Source organism: Podarcis raffonei, chromosome 3 (assembly GCF_027172205.1).
Source record: "Podarcis raffonei isolate rPodRaf1 chromosome 3, rPodRaf1.pri, whole genome shotgun sequence".
NCBI classification, from domain to species: Eukaryota; Metazoa; Chordata; class Lepidosauria; order Squamata; family Lacertidae; genus Podarcis; species Podarcis raffonei.
The window spans coordinates 116,967,178-116,982,879 of record NC_070604.1 but is presented as its reverse complement, the minus strand read 5'-3'; positions in this window follow the sequence as shown (position 1 = coordinate 116,982,879).

The following is a 15,702-nucleotide window of genomic DNA, read 5'->3' as shown; positions in this document are numbered from 1 at the left end:
TGAGGCTGGCGGTGGGGAAAGCAGCGCTTCCCCCATCGCCAGCCCCAGAGATTGGGGGGCAGCGGGAAGGCAGCGATGCCTTCCCGCTACTCTCCAACCCGGGTTGGAGGCTGGCGGTGGGGAAAGCAGCGCTTCCCCCATCGCCAGCCCCAGAGATTGGGGGGCAGCGGGAAGGCGTGCGACGCCTTCCCGCTACTCTCCAACCCGGCTTCGAGGCTGGCGGTGGGGAAAGCAGCGCTTCCCCCATCGCCAGCCCCAGAGATTGGGGGGCAGCGGGAAGGCAGCGATGCCTTCCCGCTACTCTCCAACCCGGGTTGGAGGCTGGCGGTGGGGAAAGCAGCGCTTCCCCCATCGCCAGCCCCAGAGATTGGGGGGCAGCGGGAAGGCAGCGATGCCTTCCCGCTACTCTCCAACCCGGGTTTGAGGCTGGCGGTGGGGAAAGCAGCGCTTCCCCCATCGCCAGCCCCAGAGATTGGGGGGCAGCGGGAAGGCAGCGATGCCTTCCCGCTACTCTCCAACCCGGGTTGGAGGCTGGCGGTGGGGAAAGCAGCGCTTCCCCCATCGCCAGCCCCAGAGGATGGGGGGCAGCAGGAAGGCGCGCAACGCCTTCCCGCTACTCTCCAACCCGGCTTTGAGGCTGGCGGTGGGGGAAAAAAGCGCTTCCCCCATCGCCAGCCCCAGAGATTGGGGGGCAGCGGGAAGGCGTGCGACGCCATCCCGCTACTCTCCAACCCTCCTGTGGGCTTTTGGGGGAGATGGGGGAATTCCCCCACCTCCCGCAAAAGCAGGCAAAAGCCAGGCGCTCTTTAAAGGGGCTCCGTGGCTTCTGCTGGCTTTTCTAGGAGGTGGGGGAATTCCCCCACCTCCTAGAAAAGCCCGCAGGAGCCGCGCACCCTTTAAAGAGCGAGCGGCTCTTGGGGGCTTTTCCCCAAGGAGGGAGAAGGGACTGACTGGCCGAGTCAGTCCCTTCTCCCTCCTGCGGGCTTTTGCGGGAGATGGGGGAATTCTGCCACCTCCCGCAAAAGCAGGGAGAAGGTCTTGGAGTAGCGCACAGGCTGCGTGCAGCCTGTCCACTGCTCCCAGAGCTGGGGGGGGGAATCATATTTTTTCCTTGATTTCCCCCCCTGAAAACTACGTGCGTCCTATGGTCCGGTGCGTCCAATCGTGCGAAAAATACGGTATCCTTAACAATAAGAACCTCAAAGAAGGGAATAAAGTTAAAACATACAGATTTTTATTTTCGTTTCTTGAGACATAGGGGGGTGGGACTATACGTGGAGCAACGGCATTATTTAGGGAAGACTGCATTCCTTCATCGCTCTGTGTGAATTATTGAATAAATTGCTTGGTAAGAACTGTTATCGTTTCTCTGTTTCTTGACTGCTACCATGGAAGGGATCTGATTCCCCTAAGCCCGACATTACTGGAGAGGGACAGCCTGACCACTGTATTCCATGTACTGGTAACATCAAAACTGTAATACCGCCATGTGGTCTATGTGGGGCTGTCCTTGGGCCTGGCTTGGAAACTCCATCAGTGCCAGACTGCTAATGGAGGCATCTAGCCAAGAACATAGGATACCATTGTTAAAACATCTGTCACATCTACTACCAAGTCAAATTCGAGGTCCTTGAATTAATTTACAAAGCCTTGAATAATGTTGGTCCGATCACTGAGATCATCGTCAGCAGGGTCATTACTCCTTCTCCACGTTGCTGTCATCACCACCAGACCCTCCACGTGTCCCTATTTTCCAGCAACAGTCCTGAATTTACAGGAGCCGTTCTGGTTTCTGATTTGATCCCAGAATGTCCCGCTTTTCCTTAGGATGTCCCTATTTCCATTGGAGAAATGTTGGTGGGTATGGAATAGGATATACTTATTTTCAGCAGAGACATGCCCCTCTTTCATCAAAGAAAGGTTGGAGGGTATGCACTCCGGTGTTGTGGAACACACTGCCAATAGAGAGCCTGCAGATTTATATTTATACCCCACCCATCTGACTGGGTTTCCCCAGCCACGCTGGGAGGCTCCCAACAGAATATTAAAAACACAATAAAACATCAAGCATTAAAAACTTCCCTAATCAGGGCTGCCTTCAGATGTCTTCTAAAAGTCAGATAGTTGTTTATTTCCTTGACATCTGATGGGAGGGCATTTCACAGGGTGGGCGCCACCATCGAGAAGGCCCTCTGCCTGGTTCCCTGTAACTTCGCTTCTCACAGGGAGGGAACTGCCAGAAGGCCCTCGGCGCTGGACCTCAGTGTCCAGGCTGAACGATGGGGGTGGAGACGCTCCTTCAGGTATACAGGGCCAGTAGAAGTTGTGCCAGGGAAAGTGGGAAGTGAGGAATCAGATGTTTGGAACTGGAGTAGGCAATCTGATAACTAAAGTAAGTTCTGTAACGGCCTCCAAAACGTGGGCCACAAAGAACATCAGAAGGAACATATGTTGGCCCTTGTGCCCTTAGCTCTGATCTGTTAGAAACAGAAATAGTCACTGATCAAAGTTAATGGCACAAGATAATTTAAGTAAACATGGAATATCAGGGTTCCTATTTATACATCATGATTTATCAGGTCTGTGGTAGGTAGCTTGTATAAACATTTATGATGATTCTCAAGGGAAAAGTCAAAAGGGTATAGGAATAGAATGTTCCTGAAATTATTATAGTTGGACTTAGTTAAAAGAAAAGTGGTGGGTGTGCAATAAAATGAGTGATGGAGGATATAAAAAGGAAACCCAACAGAGCCTTCCAAATTCCTCTTGATGAACAGCTATAGACACCTATGACAACCAGTTGAGACATCTTTCTCTTTGGGATTGTGAGTATGCTCTCCAACAGGGGAACTGGTGGAAGGGGAATGATCCATGCATGGGATGGGGTGGAGGAAACAAATAAAAAGAGGTTGTTGCTGGTGGTGATGTTTTGTATTGGAAGGGACACTGGGGGTCATTTTGCCTAATAATAATAATAATAATAATAATAATAATAATAATAATAATATATCAGGAAGCGTAAATCTCTCCTGTTGAATGGCACACTGCGAAGTTCCCTTGTGTAATCTTTTTTTTTTTCTTTTCTGATGTTGTTGTTGATTTCTTTTTGTTTGATCTTGTGGTGTTTAGTGTCACTGGCTTTTGCCATAATAAAACTTGGAAAACTTGGATAATATATTATTTATACCCCACCCATCTGGCTCGGTTTACCCAACCACTCTGGGCAGCTTTCAGCAAAATATTAAAATACAATAATTCATCAAATATTAAAAGCTTCTCTAAACAGGGCTACCTTCAGATTTCTTCTAAACATCAGATAGTTGTTTCTTTCTTTGACATCTGATAGGAGGGCGTTCCACAGGGCAGGTGCCACCACCGAGATTCTGCCTGATTCCCTGTAACCTCACTTCTTGCAGTGAGCAAGGGAACCGCCAGAAGACCCTTGGTGCTGGGCTTCAGTGTCTGGGCAGAACGATGGGGGTGGAGATGCTCCTTCAGGTATACTGGGCAGAGACCGTTTAGGGCTTTAAATATCAGCACCAATACTTTGAATTGTATTCAGAAACATACTGGGAGCCAATGTAGCAATCTTGCAACGCAGGAATCTTAATTTAAATTGTGGTGCCCAGAACTGGACAGAATATTCCAGGTGTGGTCAGACCAAGGCAGAATAGAGTAGTACAGTGGTACCTCAGGTTAAGTACTTAATTCATTCTGGAGGTCTGTTCTTAACCTGAAACCATTCTTAACTTGAAGCACCACTTTAGCTAATGGGGCCTCCTGCTGCTGCTGCGCCGCCAGAGCACGATTTCTGTTCTTACCCTGAAGCAAAGTTCTTAACCTGAAGCGCTATTTCTGGGTTAGCTGAGTGTGTAACCTGAAACGTATGTAACCCGAGGTACCACTGTACTATTACTTTCCTTGATCTGGACACACTAGACTTCTGTTGATGCTGCCTACAGTAGCATTGGCCTTTTTTGCTGCTGCATCACACTGTTGACGCCTGTTAAGCTTGTGGTCTGCTAAGACCCCTAGATCTTTTTCACATGTACTGCTAGTAAGTCTTCATTCACTGCTGTATTTTCATCCATGTTGTTTGTGTCAGGTGCCATTGAGGAGTATATGCAGAAATCCTTCCCACGTAAGGAGTTCCCATTTCCAGCCAATCATCACCTCAAGATACTAAGTGTATATAGAAGAAGAGGAAAGCCAGACAGGAAGGCAATGAATGTCCTTTTTGGATTCCACCTTTACACTGTTGCCGCATTGTTCATCACTGCAGGAGTTTGGCCTGTTTATAGTGCCTTTCCAAAAGAATTAGGTGAAATACCCCAAGGCATGAACTTGGCTTTTTGGCTCAAGGGAAGGATTAGCAGTCTGAATGAAGAAATATGTCAGAAGCTAGACACATGTCAGATGGGTTGGGAGGAAATTCCTATCGGTCTACCAGAAATGACTCCCCAAGCGAAATGCTTCCCTCCTGACTTCGAAAAGGAAACATGCCTGGGGGTCCTTTCACGTGGGCTTTTCGTATATAGCACGTTTTTGAAATATTTAAAAGAAACTTTATTTGCCAGTGAGCCACACGAAAGCAATTATTATTGGAAAGCAATAAAGATCCTCGCAGGTACCTTGAAGTCATTGATGAAAAATCCTGAGACTGTCGAGTTTGTGGCTCCAGACTTGGAGGCACTGCTAGCAGAGCAGAGTAGCTCGACACCTACACTTATCAGGCATGTCATATTTAAAAGGTGCATGTTGTTTCTAGATGCAACTGTAAGGGCATATATCTACATTAAAAGATCCTGACACAGTGCTCTGGATGCCACTTACAAGAAGAAAATGATAGAGAATTCACACTGTAGCCGACAAGAGCAGGGTAGGGCTGGATTTCTTTTTTTCCTTTTCCCTTTTCCTTTTACTATTAGTATTATTTTCTCATAACACAATAAGATTACAACTACAAAAGAAGAAGAAACAAAGCATAGAAACAGAAAAGAAGATGAATACAATACAATAGAAATAAAGAGAGGAAAAAGAGGGAAGAGGAAGAGGAAAAGAAAAAGAAACGTTAACAAAAGATAAGAAAGAAGAACTTCCAATCTTCCATCTGTCAGTTACATAAAAAAGGAAAATCTGATTATTTAAAGCCTTCAGTTCATGCATACATACATCTTTTCCGCTTTCTGTTAAACAATATTTCTTTTAAGTCAAGGTGTATCAGAATCATTCATTTCTTTTTCCAAAAAAAGTCCAAGATAGCTTCCCTAATAGTTATTATTGTTAATAAATGTTATCCATATTGTTACTTTTCACTTTACCTCTATTAATTCCTACCACCGTTACTCCATGTGGAATAATACTAAATTCTTCTGTCCTTGTCCATATTAAAGTCTCTCCACTAAGATCACAAACTGAGTCAGTATTCCATTTCTGTTTCTTGTTGTATATCCACTAGTTCGTGTCCAGTTTCATATAGGAGTGGGGGCTGGATCTGGCCAGCTCGCTACATCCTTATCTCGGACCCCCTCCTAAAAGTGGAGAGTTCATGAAGAAAACCTTATGGGCACCCAAAACATTTACCCCCCCCCCCAATACACACACTTCACAGGATTCTGTTTGCATTAACAGTACTTGCCCCAGTGCTTTGAGTTACAAACTCCTGCCTTCAGAAAGAAAAAGATGCTGGATAGCTCAGTTGGTTACAGGATGGTGCTGATAATGGCAAGGTTGCAGGTTCGATCCCCATATGGGACAGCTGCCTATTCCTGCACTGCAGGGGGTTGGACTAGATGATCCTCAGGGTCCCTTCCAACTCTACAATTCTATGACAATCAGCTGTTTGGTTGCTTGCAAAGCGCCTTACACAGTGCTTCTGAGGTTCCAAGAAAATCTGAATTGCCACAGGTTGACCATCCTTGCCTTAGCTTAATGGAATGCATTATCCTGCTTTAATGTATGTGCTATGAAGATTTATTGCAAAATTTCCAAGTTAGAGCAAATTTGAAATGTTCAGTCTTCTGAAATTCTCTCACTTGGCTTCTCAATGCTGTGATCTTCAGATGAAGGGCCATATACAAATATAATTAATTCTGCTGCTGACACAATTCAAAGTGTCAGTGCTGACCTTTAGAGCCCTAAACAGCCTCGGCCCAGTATACCTGAAGGAGTGTCTCCACCCCCATCGTTCAGCCCGGACACTGAGGTCCAGTTCTGAGGGCATTCTGGCAGTTCCCTTGCTGCGAGTAGTGAGGTTACAGGGAACCAGGCAGAGGGCCTTCTCAGTGGTGGCACCCGCCCTGTGGAACGCCCTCCCATCAGATGTCAAGGAAATAAACAACTATCTGATGTTTAGAAGACATCTGAAGGCAGCCCTGTTTAGTTAAGTTTTTAATATTTGATGCTTCATTGTATTTTTAATATTCTGTTGGGAGCTTCCCAGAGTGGCTGGGGAAACCCAGCCTATTGGGTGGTGTATAAATAAATGATGATGATTATGATGCAAAGAATAACTTCACCTGAAAGGGAGAGGCACTCAGCCTGACTTGTTTCCCCATTAGACTTGTTCAATCTTCTATGCTCCTTCCTTTTTATCACCTGCAAATCCTTTGACCCCATAGAAGTAGAAATGATGCTATCCTTGACCAAGAGGAAGTTAGATTTGGGGCTCAATGAATAAAAAAAAATCCCTACATCATTAACTTTAAAAATCTTTCTTTCTATGGCTCCCATGTTTGTGCTACCTCTGTTAGCAACATAAGGGGTCTGTGGAATGCCTTTCTCCATAAATTCAGCTTATGGCTCATGGGCAGGTATTTTCTAGCACCTGCTTTATTTCCTTCACAGCCTCCCCACTTCACCTTTTAGTGAGATGGGTGTTTCATTGCGATGGAAGTAACTGAACACATCACCAAAGGCAGCCATTTTATGCATGCCTGTTCCTGCAGTGGCCATTTTGTGACTACCATATTTTTCGCTCCATAAGATGCACTTTTTTCTTCCTAAAAAGTAAGGGGAAATGTCTGTGTGTCTTATGGAGCGAATGTGTGGTCCCTGGAGCCGAATTAAAGGTAAAGGTACCCCTGCCCGTACGGGCCAGTCTTGACAGACTCTAGGGTTGTGCGCCCATCTCACTCAAGAGGCCGGGGGCCAGCGCTGTCTGTAGACACTTCCGGGTCACGTGGCCAGTGTGACAAAGCTGCATCTGGCGAGCCAGCGCAGCACACGGAACGCCATTTACCTTCCCGCTGGTAAGCGGTCCCTATTTATCTACTTGCACCCGGGGGTGCTTTCGAACTGCTAGGTTGGCAGGCGCTGGGACCGAGCAACGGGAGCGCACCCCGCCGCGGGGATTCGAACCGCCGACCTTTCGATCGGCTAGCCCTAGGCGCTGAGGCTTTTACCCACAGCGCCACCCGCGTCCCAATGGAGCCAAATTGCCCAGGGGCAAAAAGCAGATCATGTTTTTGTTGTTGTTGTTGTTGAAACAAAGCCACTGATCATTTGTCGATCGGGAAGAGAGATAAGGAACGCTAGAGATAAAGGAGGCTGCCTGGGAGGGGGGAGGTAAAGACAGCAAACTTGCAAAGGGGGAAAACAGGAAGACTAAAGCAATAAAGAGAGAAATTAGAAGAAGAGGAGGAGCAAAAAACTGCTCCAGCTAAGTAAAAGACACTAAGGCAAACAGGAGGGAAGGGAGTGTTAAAAGGAAGCTGATCGGTGGGATTGGGAGAGACATAAGGTACACTAGTGGAGGCTGCCTGGGAGGGGGGAGGTAAAAGCCCATGGATCCTCAGAATTTTTACATTGGGTCACCCAAAATTCACCATCAGATCACATAGCATGTCCATGGCTACAGCCTGTACCAAAAAAATCACGCATCCACTGTTTCCTGGGGCTGCAATGGTGCAAAAATGTGGTTACAAAACACGGTCTTCAGGATTTTTGCATTGGGTCACCCCAAATTCACCATCAGATCACATGGCTGTGGCCACAGCATGAACCACAAAAATCATACATCCACTGTTTCATTCAGATTTTTTTTTTCTTGTTTTCCTCCTCTAGAAATTGGGTGCGTCTTATGGTCGGGTGCGTCTTATGGAGCAAAAAATACGGTATTTCTGTTTTTGACAGAGCAAAGTTAAGGACACAAGTAGCAATGTTCCTTCTTACATTCCTTACAGCCTACACCTTGCATGCCCTTACAGAACCTTCATCAGCTACACCAGTTGCCAACATTTAACCCTACGACTCTCACTTTCCATGGCATGTCTTTAGTTTTGCAGGTGGTGGTGAAGAAGGTGTTTCTGTTCTAAATATAGGCAGAAAGCTGGAATGTTGTAAATAACCTTTTCTCACAACTACTAATTATATTTGTGAAATGAAACCCACGTCAATATTTGTCATGTCACTGTCATCTGCTTCTGATGCCTTGCTCTGTGAAAAAGAAAACACATTTTCCTTTAAAAAAATAAATAAAAATCCTTACTGTCTCTGACAGTCAAACGAAATTCTGCCAGGGGCAGTCAGCAGACCTTCCCTATTAGTTAATAGCAGTCTTATCCCATTAATTAATGCCTGCCATTTCTTCTTTTTAATATAGGCTCCAGCCCCCATCTTGCCGTATAAGTGATAAAAAGAACGCATCCATTTGGGAAGGTGATTTTTTGAAAATATTTATGGGTAGATGTTGGAGGACACACACACACAAAAGCAAGAGATCACATTCATTTAAAAGCTGTTTCTTCTCATGTGTTTATTCACATAAATTTTACAGGGGTCAGCAAACTTTTTCAGCAGGGCTATCCCTTAGACCTTGTGGGGGGCCAGGCTATATTTTGAGGGGGGGGGATGAATGAATTCCTATGCCCCACAAATAACCCAGAGATGCATTTTAAATAAAAGGACACATTCTACTCATGTGAAAACACGCTGATTCCTGGACCGTCCGCAGGCCGGATTTAGAAGGCGATTGGCCTGGATCTCATTTTGCCTACCCATGAGTTAAAACATTTCACACCTGCATTTCAATGATTGGCTTACTTTTAAAGATAAAATCATAGCTAAAATCCGTGGGGCCTGATCTATGCACACCCACTGGCCACCCTGAGCATACGTGCTAGCTGGTGGGCATCATCTGTGGCATGTAGATTGTTAGGCCTCCATGTATGTATACAGGTTTCGAACGTTCTCCAGCAACGAAATGTAACCTTGGAGAATGAGGTGCTTGATGACTACAGTTCTGAAGTCAGTATAGCTTGCTAGCATTTGAGAATAAGAGTTCTTCACCTGTTGATCCGGATAGGTCACAGTCTCAGGGTCTTCCATCAGGGACTTCAGCGTATTTGCTAGGTGCTTTGCTGTTCTCCACGAATATGTAGGTGGCCGCTCAGAGACTAGAGTCTGTTCTATATATTTCAGAAATACCTCCATGTGAAAAAGCCCACTTGCAAGTGCTCTCAGGCAGGTTTCCTTGTCAAATGCATGTTCAGGCTGGCATCTGTCTGCTGCGGTGATCTCGGGAATGCCGAAGGGGAAATTAGGATGATCATCTCCCTGGAATTCACATCCACCAGATTTCTCACACAGTTCTATATCCCACTCAGTAGCCACATGTTTGAGCCAAGTAGCCAAATTCATGGCTTGGGGCTTGTCAGGCTGACCAACAGACAAAGTTCCAAGGAGCAGCATAAGGATGGTGGCAGTGCGGAGAACGCGTCCATGTACAATGAACATTGTCTTCTGTTTGGGATTTCCTCCTCTCTCGCTCTTTCTCTCTCTGCTTTGTTGCTTGTGGGGATGACAGACTAAATCCTGGGATTCCTTTATGGGAGACAACAACAGCAAATAAACAGCAGAACAAAACCTGCAAGTATAGTAAAGGTAAAGGTAAAGGAACCCCTGACCATTAGGTCCAGTCGTGACCGACTCTGGGGTTGCGGCGCTCATCTCACTCTATGGGCTGAGGGAGCCGGTGTTTGTCCGCAGACAGCTTCCGGGTCATGTGGCCAGCATGACTAAGCCGCTTCTGGCGAACCAGAGCAGTGCACGGAAACGCCGTTTGCCTTCCCGCCGGAGCGGTACCTATTTATCTACTTGCACTTTGACGTGCTTTCAAACTGCTAGGTTGGCAGGCACTGGGACCGAGCAATGGGAGCTCACCCCGTCATGTGGATTCGAACCGCCAACCTTCTGATCGGCAAGTCCTAGGCTCTGTGGTTTAACCCACAGCACCACCTGCGTCCCTTGCAAGTATAGTAGGGACATTTAAAAAAGGCCCTTGCTTGGCGCCATAAACAACACAAAAATTTCTGCCAAGCCAGTGTCCCAAAAAAGCCTTTGGCCCAGGCAAGAGCATTATGTGACCCACGAGAGCAGCAAAATTAACCAGACTGTACAACGGTAATGGAATAAAACCAGGCCAAGTATTTCCTGGCAGCAGCAGGCAGGGCAAGGGTTGGCATGACATTGGGTTCCAGGATCAGTTCATCATTCCACAATGGAATGATCTACTGGGTTTGGACCCCTCCGAACCTGAACGATGGGAGTCGGTCAGTGTTGAACCTTGCCGTGGTGCAAGCCAAACAAGCGAGGTCTTACTGGGGGACGAGAGGGCAGATTCCAACCAGGCAGATACCAAACCCACGCTTAGGTTTGCCGTGGTCAATCCTCCCCTCACAGGCCCCTTATACTATGTAGATCCTGCCCAATGCCATTTCTGCCCTCATACAAACAACGTTCTCCCACCCAACAAAGGAATTTCACTGAGGGAAAGGAGGGGGGGAATCCCAACCAAGTGTCAATCAGGTTGAAGGGGGGGGACCTTTCTAACCCTGTCAACCAGTGACCCCAAATGGCTCTAACCCAGGGGTGGGTGGGAAGCTCTCAAATCAAAATGGCTGGGAGCTCAGGGTAATATTCAGGGTAGGTAAAGTAAAAGGTAAAAGGACCCCTGACCATTAGATCCAGTCGTGACTGACTCTGGGGTTGCAGCACTCATCTCGCTTTACTGGCCGAGGGAGCCGGCATGCAGCTTCCAGGTCATGTGGCCAGCATGACTAAGCCGCTTCTGGTGAACCAGAGCAGAGCAAGGAAATGCCGTTTACCTTCCCGCGGGAGCAGTACCTATTTATCTACTTGCACTTTCGAACTGCTAGGTTGGCAGGAGCAGGGACCGAGCAACAGGAGCTCCCCCCATCGCGAGGATTTGAACCGCCAACCTTCTGATCTGCAAGTCCTAGACTCTGTGGTTTAACCCACAGCGCCACCCGCATCCCAGTAAATCACTTAAACTACTCTTAAAACAGTTGAAAATATATTATATGGAAGTTTATTTAATTTTTTTTTATTAAATCTACTACTTCCTTACATTTTAAAGCCCCCCACTTCCTCAGGAAGGTGCGGTGAAGCTCTCTGCCACCCCAGGGAAGAGCAGCACCTCCTCCGCTGCTGGGTACAGGAAGTGAGGAACTCAAGAGCAGTCTAGTGTCTAGATCAAGGGAAGTAATAGTCCCACTCTATTCTGCCTTGCTCAGACCACACCTGGAATACTGTGTCCAATTCTGGGCACCACAATTTAAGAAGGGTGTTGACAAGCTGGAACGTGTGCAGAGGAGAGCGACCAAGATGATCAAGAGTCTAGAAACTAAGCCTTATGAGCTTGAAGGAGTTGGGTATGTTTAGCCTGGAAAAGGGGAGACTGAGAGGACGCATGACAGCCATCTTCAAATATCTTAAGGGTTGTCACATAGAGGAGGGAGCATCCTTGTTTTCTCCTGTTCTGGAGGGTAGTGTAGGGATCAGATGGGATTACCATGAGGAACTATAAAATATACATCAAGCCATCGTGTCCACGATGAAAGCATTGTGTTGACTGGGTTTGATATATTTACGATAACTTCTGATTAAATCCCATAAGATTCTACATTCGTGCCCTTTTCATGCCCTTTGGCCTCTGCTGCCCATTTCTCCTTGCCTGACAAATCACGTACACACTTAGACAGGCAGGCGCCCTGTGTCCTCAAAGACTGGGCAGTTTCGTCTTTGTAGTTGTTAATCTTACGATGCTAATCTTAGGGCCAGGAAACAGATCTCACATTAAGGGGATAATGGTCACTGTCCTCCTGGCCATCCTTCTTATCATGTGTACTGATTGTTTATTACCTCCGGGGTTGCCAGATACTCTTCTTTGTAGTTCTGTTCTTTGTTTACCCCAGAAATATTTGTGCTTAATTAGTTTTAGTAATTTAATTTCTCCCCACGTGGGTTTGTGGAATTGCTCAGAAGAAATCTGATTGGTTCTGTAAAAAGCTCTTTTGTGAATAAAATGGCCTGAGCGAGGGGCTGCTGCATTCGGACAAGCACAGAGAGACACGATTATATGCACCCTTCCCAGAGTCTTGCTGGTTCAAGCCTCTGTGTGTATTCTTATTAATCAGAGTTCAATCCTTCCTTTACTTTGCGAACGCAACAGGTAGGACTCAAACCAATGGCTTCAAGTTACAAGAAAGGAGATTCTGACTCAATATCAGGAAGAGCTTTCTGACAGTAAGAGCAATTCGGCAGTGGAACAGACTCCCACAGGAGATGATGAACTCTCCTTTCTTGGAGGTTTTTTAACAGAAGCTGAATCTGTCATGGATTCTTTAGCTGAGAATCCTGCACTGCGGGGGGTTGGACTAGATGTGGTGCAACTTTAGAGAGCATACTCACAATTCCCAAATGAAAGATTAGGATGTTTCAGATGCTCAAGATCGGTTCCTGCAGATGTTTACCAAAATGGTCCCTCGAAGCTTTTGCTGCATCTTCTTGGGTTTCCTTTTTATATACTTCATCATTCATTGGATTGTAATGTTCCACCACAAACACACCATTTTTCTTTTAACTGAATCCAACTTTATTTATTTCAGGAACATCCCAATCCTACGTCTTCCTGATTTAGCACACTTCATATATTTCATAAATGTTCCCTCCTCCAAACATCACGGATCATGATGTACAAATGGGAGCCATGCTGAAACCATCTTGCCTTGGTGAGCAACCTGGCTAATAGGGTTATATTTATCAATACACCAAAGAGGACATCTGCAATCCATATTAACCAAATTCAGAAAGGACAGGTTGGAGACTGTTTTGTCAAACTCTGGTAGGGAAGCCTTCCCCTCAGTACCTCTAGACATGTTAAAAGCTGTAGTCTGTGACCCCCTAGCTAAGGATTTGGAGAAAATTTCCAAGCCCTTGCTAAGTGATCCTTGGGTATGTGAGCTCAACAGACACCTAGACTCCATTGTTCAGTGAACTGTGTGTGTCAGGTCTAAAGGGAGCCCCTCTCAGAGATGGAAGGAAGCAATAACCCCGACCAGACAATGGCAAACCAAGTTGATGGACTATGCCGAAATGGCAAAATTAACTGGGAAGCTCAGGAACCAAGAAGACAAGAACTTTAAAAAAAATGGGAAAAGTTTGTAATTTATATGCAATATTATAGTAAGCAGGTTAAAACATTGGCAGGATTTTAAACACACTTGTAATGTAACAGAATGTATGGATAATTTAGAAAGATGAAAAAATTGGAGAACTACTGATATGCAGTGGGAAATAGGAGCAATAGGACCCATGGAAGGGATGGGGGAAGTCTGGAGATTCAGAGTAATCTCGTTATTTGGATTCAGAATTGGTTTTCTTGTATGTTTTTATTCTTGAAAATCAAATAAAAATTTATTTTAAAATAAAGGGAGCGCCTCTCTAGGACCCACCATGCAGAAGGCAATGGTTAGTTCCTAAACTATGCCCTTAACCACAGTTCATGTTCCTAATGCTTATATTCCTAACTTCCAGCTTGTTCACCTCATTCCATGGGGGGCGGGGAATGTTTTGTTTTGTTTATTCATTGTTTTGCTCAATGTTTTGTTTATTCATTTGCTCAATTTATATCCTGCCTTCTCTCCAAAATGAACCTGGGGCTCTCTGCAGATCTTCCAAACTTATTTCACATCCCTGAACAGGAAGATGAAATCCATCAGCCCTAAATAAAAGGGGGGGAGTCATGTCCCTGATCCTGCCATGGGGTATGTAAGTCCACCCCATTGTTAGAAGGACCTTGTTATCCATTGTGTTCACACCACACCTTGTCCTCTCCACCTTTATGGACTCACCCAAGGAACAAGTTAGGAGCCCATCTTTGAAGGAAGCTGTGCCTGGAGGAAGAACTGTGAGGGGAGAGACTCCATCAGGCAAGGCCTCTTTCCATCTGCCTTGCTCCACCCTCTAGGCTCTGCTTCTCAATTTGTATTGTATTATTTCATGTACTGTGGCTTGCCGTTGTTTTATTGATTATAGTTTAGAAATTATTTATCATAACTGTTAAGGGTGAATTTCTGTAACTTTTATATGCTGATATTATTTTATACTACTCTAATGATTGTTGAATGTTACTTTTTTGATGTAGGTTGCTTGTCTTAAAGTTATGTTTTATTATCACATTTTTGTATTGCATTAGATTGTTATAAGATGTACATTTTTTGTTTCTTCAGCTTGTAAACCAGCTTGAGTATTGTAAGATAGAAAGACGGTATACAAATTAAAAATGTTGATGATGGGGATAATCACTCTGAGAACAAATCTGGTCTTGTCCACTGAACAAAGTCATTTCCCCACAAATGAATGACAAGAACAGTTGGGTAAATAGGAGATTCATTGATAGTAATCTCTCAATTGACTTCTCACATCTTCTTTAGTCTGTCAGCTCTACCCATATCTATTAATATAGACCAACCTTTCTCAACCTTCCTTGAGTCCACAGATGTTGTTGGACTAGAGCTCCCATCATCCCTGGTCCTGCTAGCCAAGGTTGAGAAAGGCTGGTCCAGACGCTACACCTTGTTCCATCTTTTTGGCAGAGTTCAACAATAATTTGAAAGGGGTGAGGCTCTTGAAGCCTGGTCATTGGTGTGAGTTTGGTGTATAGAGTTTCCAATTTTGTACAACCTCTTTGGAAGAGAAGAATCCTGCCAAACGTCAGACGCATACGGTATTTCTGCAAGGACCGACTTCACTTTTGGGGTGGTTAAAAAAGTTTTCTTCAAATATCCCCTTCTGTGAGCAACTTTTAAGGAAACACCAGACATAGGTAAGGGGTCACTGGCTCTTCAATTTGCCTTTAGTGAAGTGGGTGCCTTGTCACAGCAGCAATTTTTATTACTGAACACATCAGCAAGGGCAGCCATTTTGTGAATGCCTGTGCTTCCCACAGCAATGATTCCCTAAATCGCCATGTCCCTACACTGGCCATTTTGTGACTATTTCTGCTTTTGGCAGAGCTAAGTTAAGGACACTAGGAGCAATGTTCGTTCTTACATTCCTTACAACCTACACCTTGGAGGCCCTTTCAGAACCCGCTTAATTACCTTATCGCCTACACCAACATTTGATCGCAAGCTCCCCACTTTCCTTCAGGCATGTCCTCTGTTTAAATCAGGCATAAAGTTTTGAAAGCTTCACTTTTGGAGGAGAGGCTAGGAATTTCTGTTCTGAATATAGATCGAAAGCCGAGATCTTTTAAATATGCTTCCCTGTGGTCGTTATATCACACCTTTTTTCGCTACAATCTCCTGATGATGTCAGTGAAATGAAACGCATAGTTATCTTTGTTGTGTGTCCGCCATCTGCTTCTATGGCTTCACTCCATGACAAAGCAAGTATTTA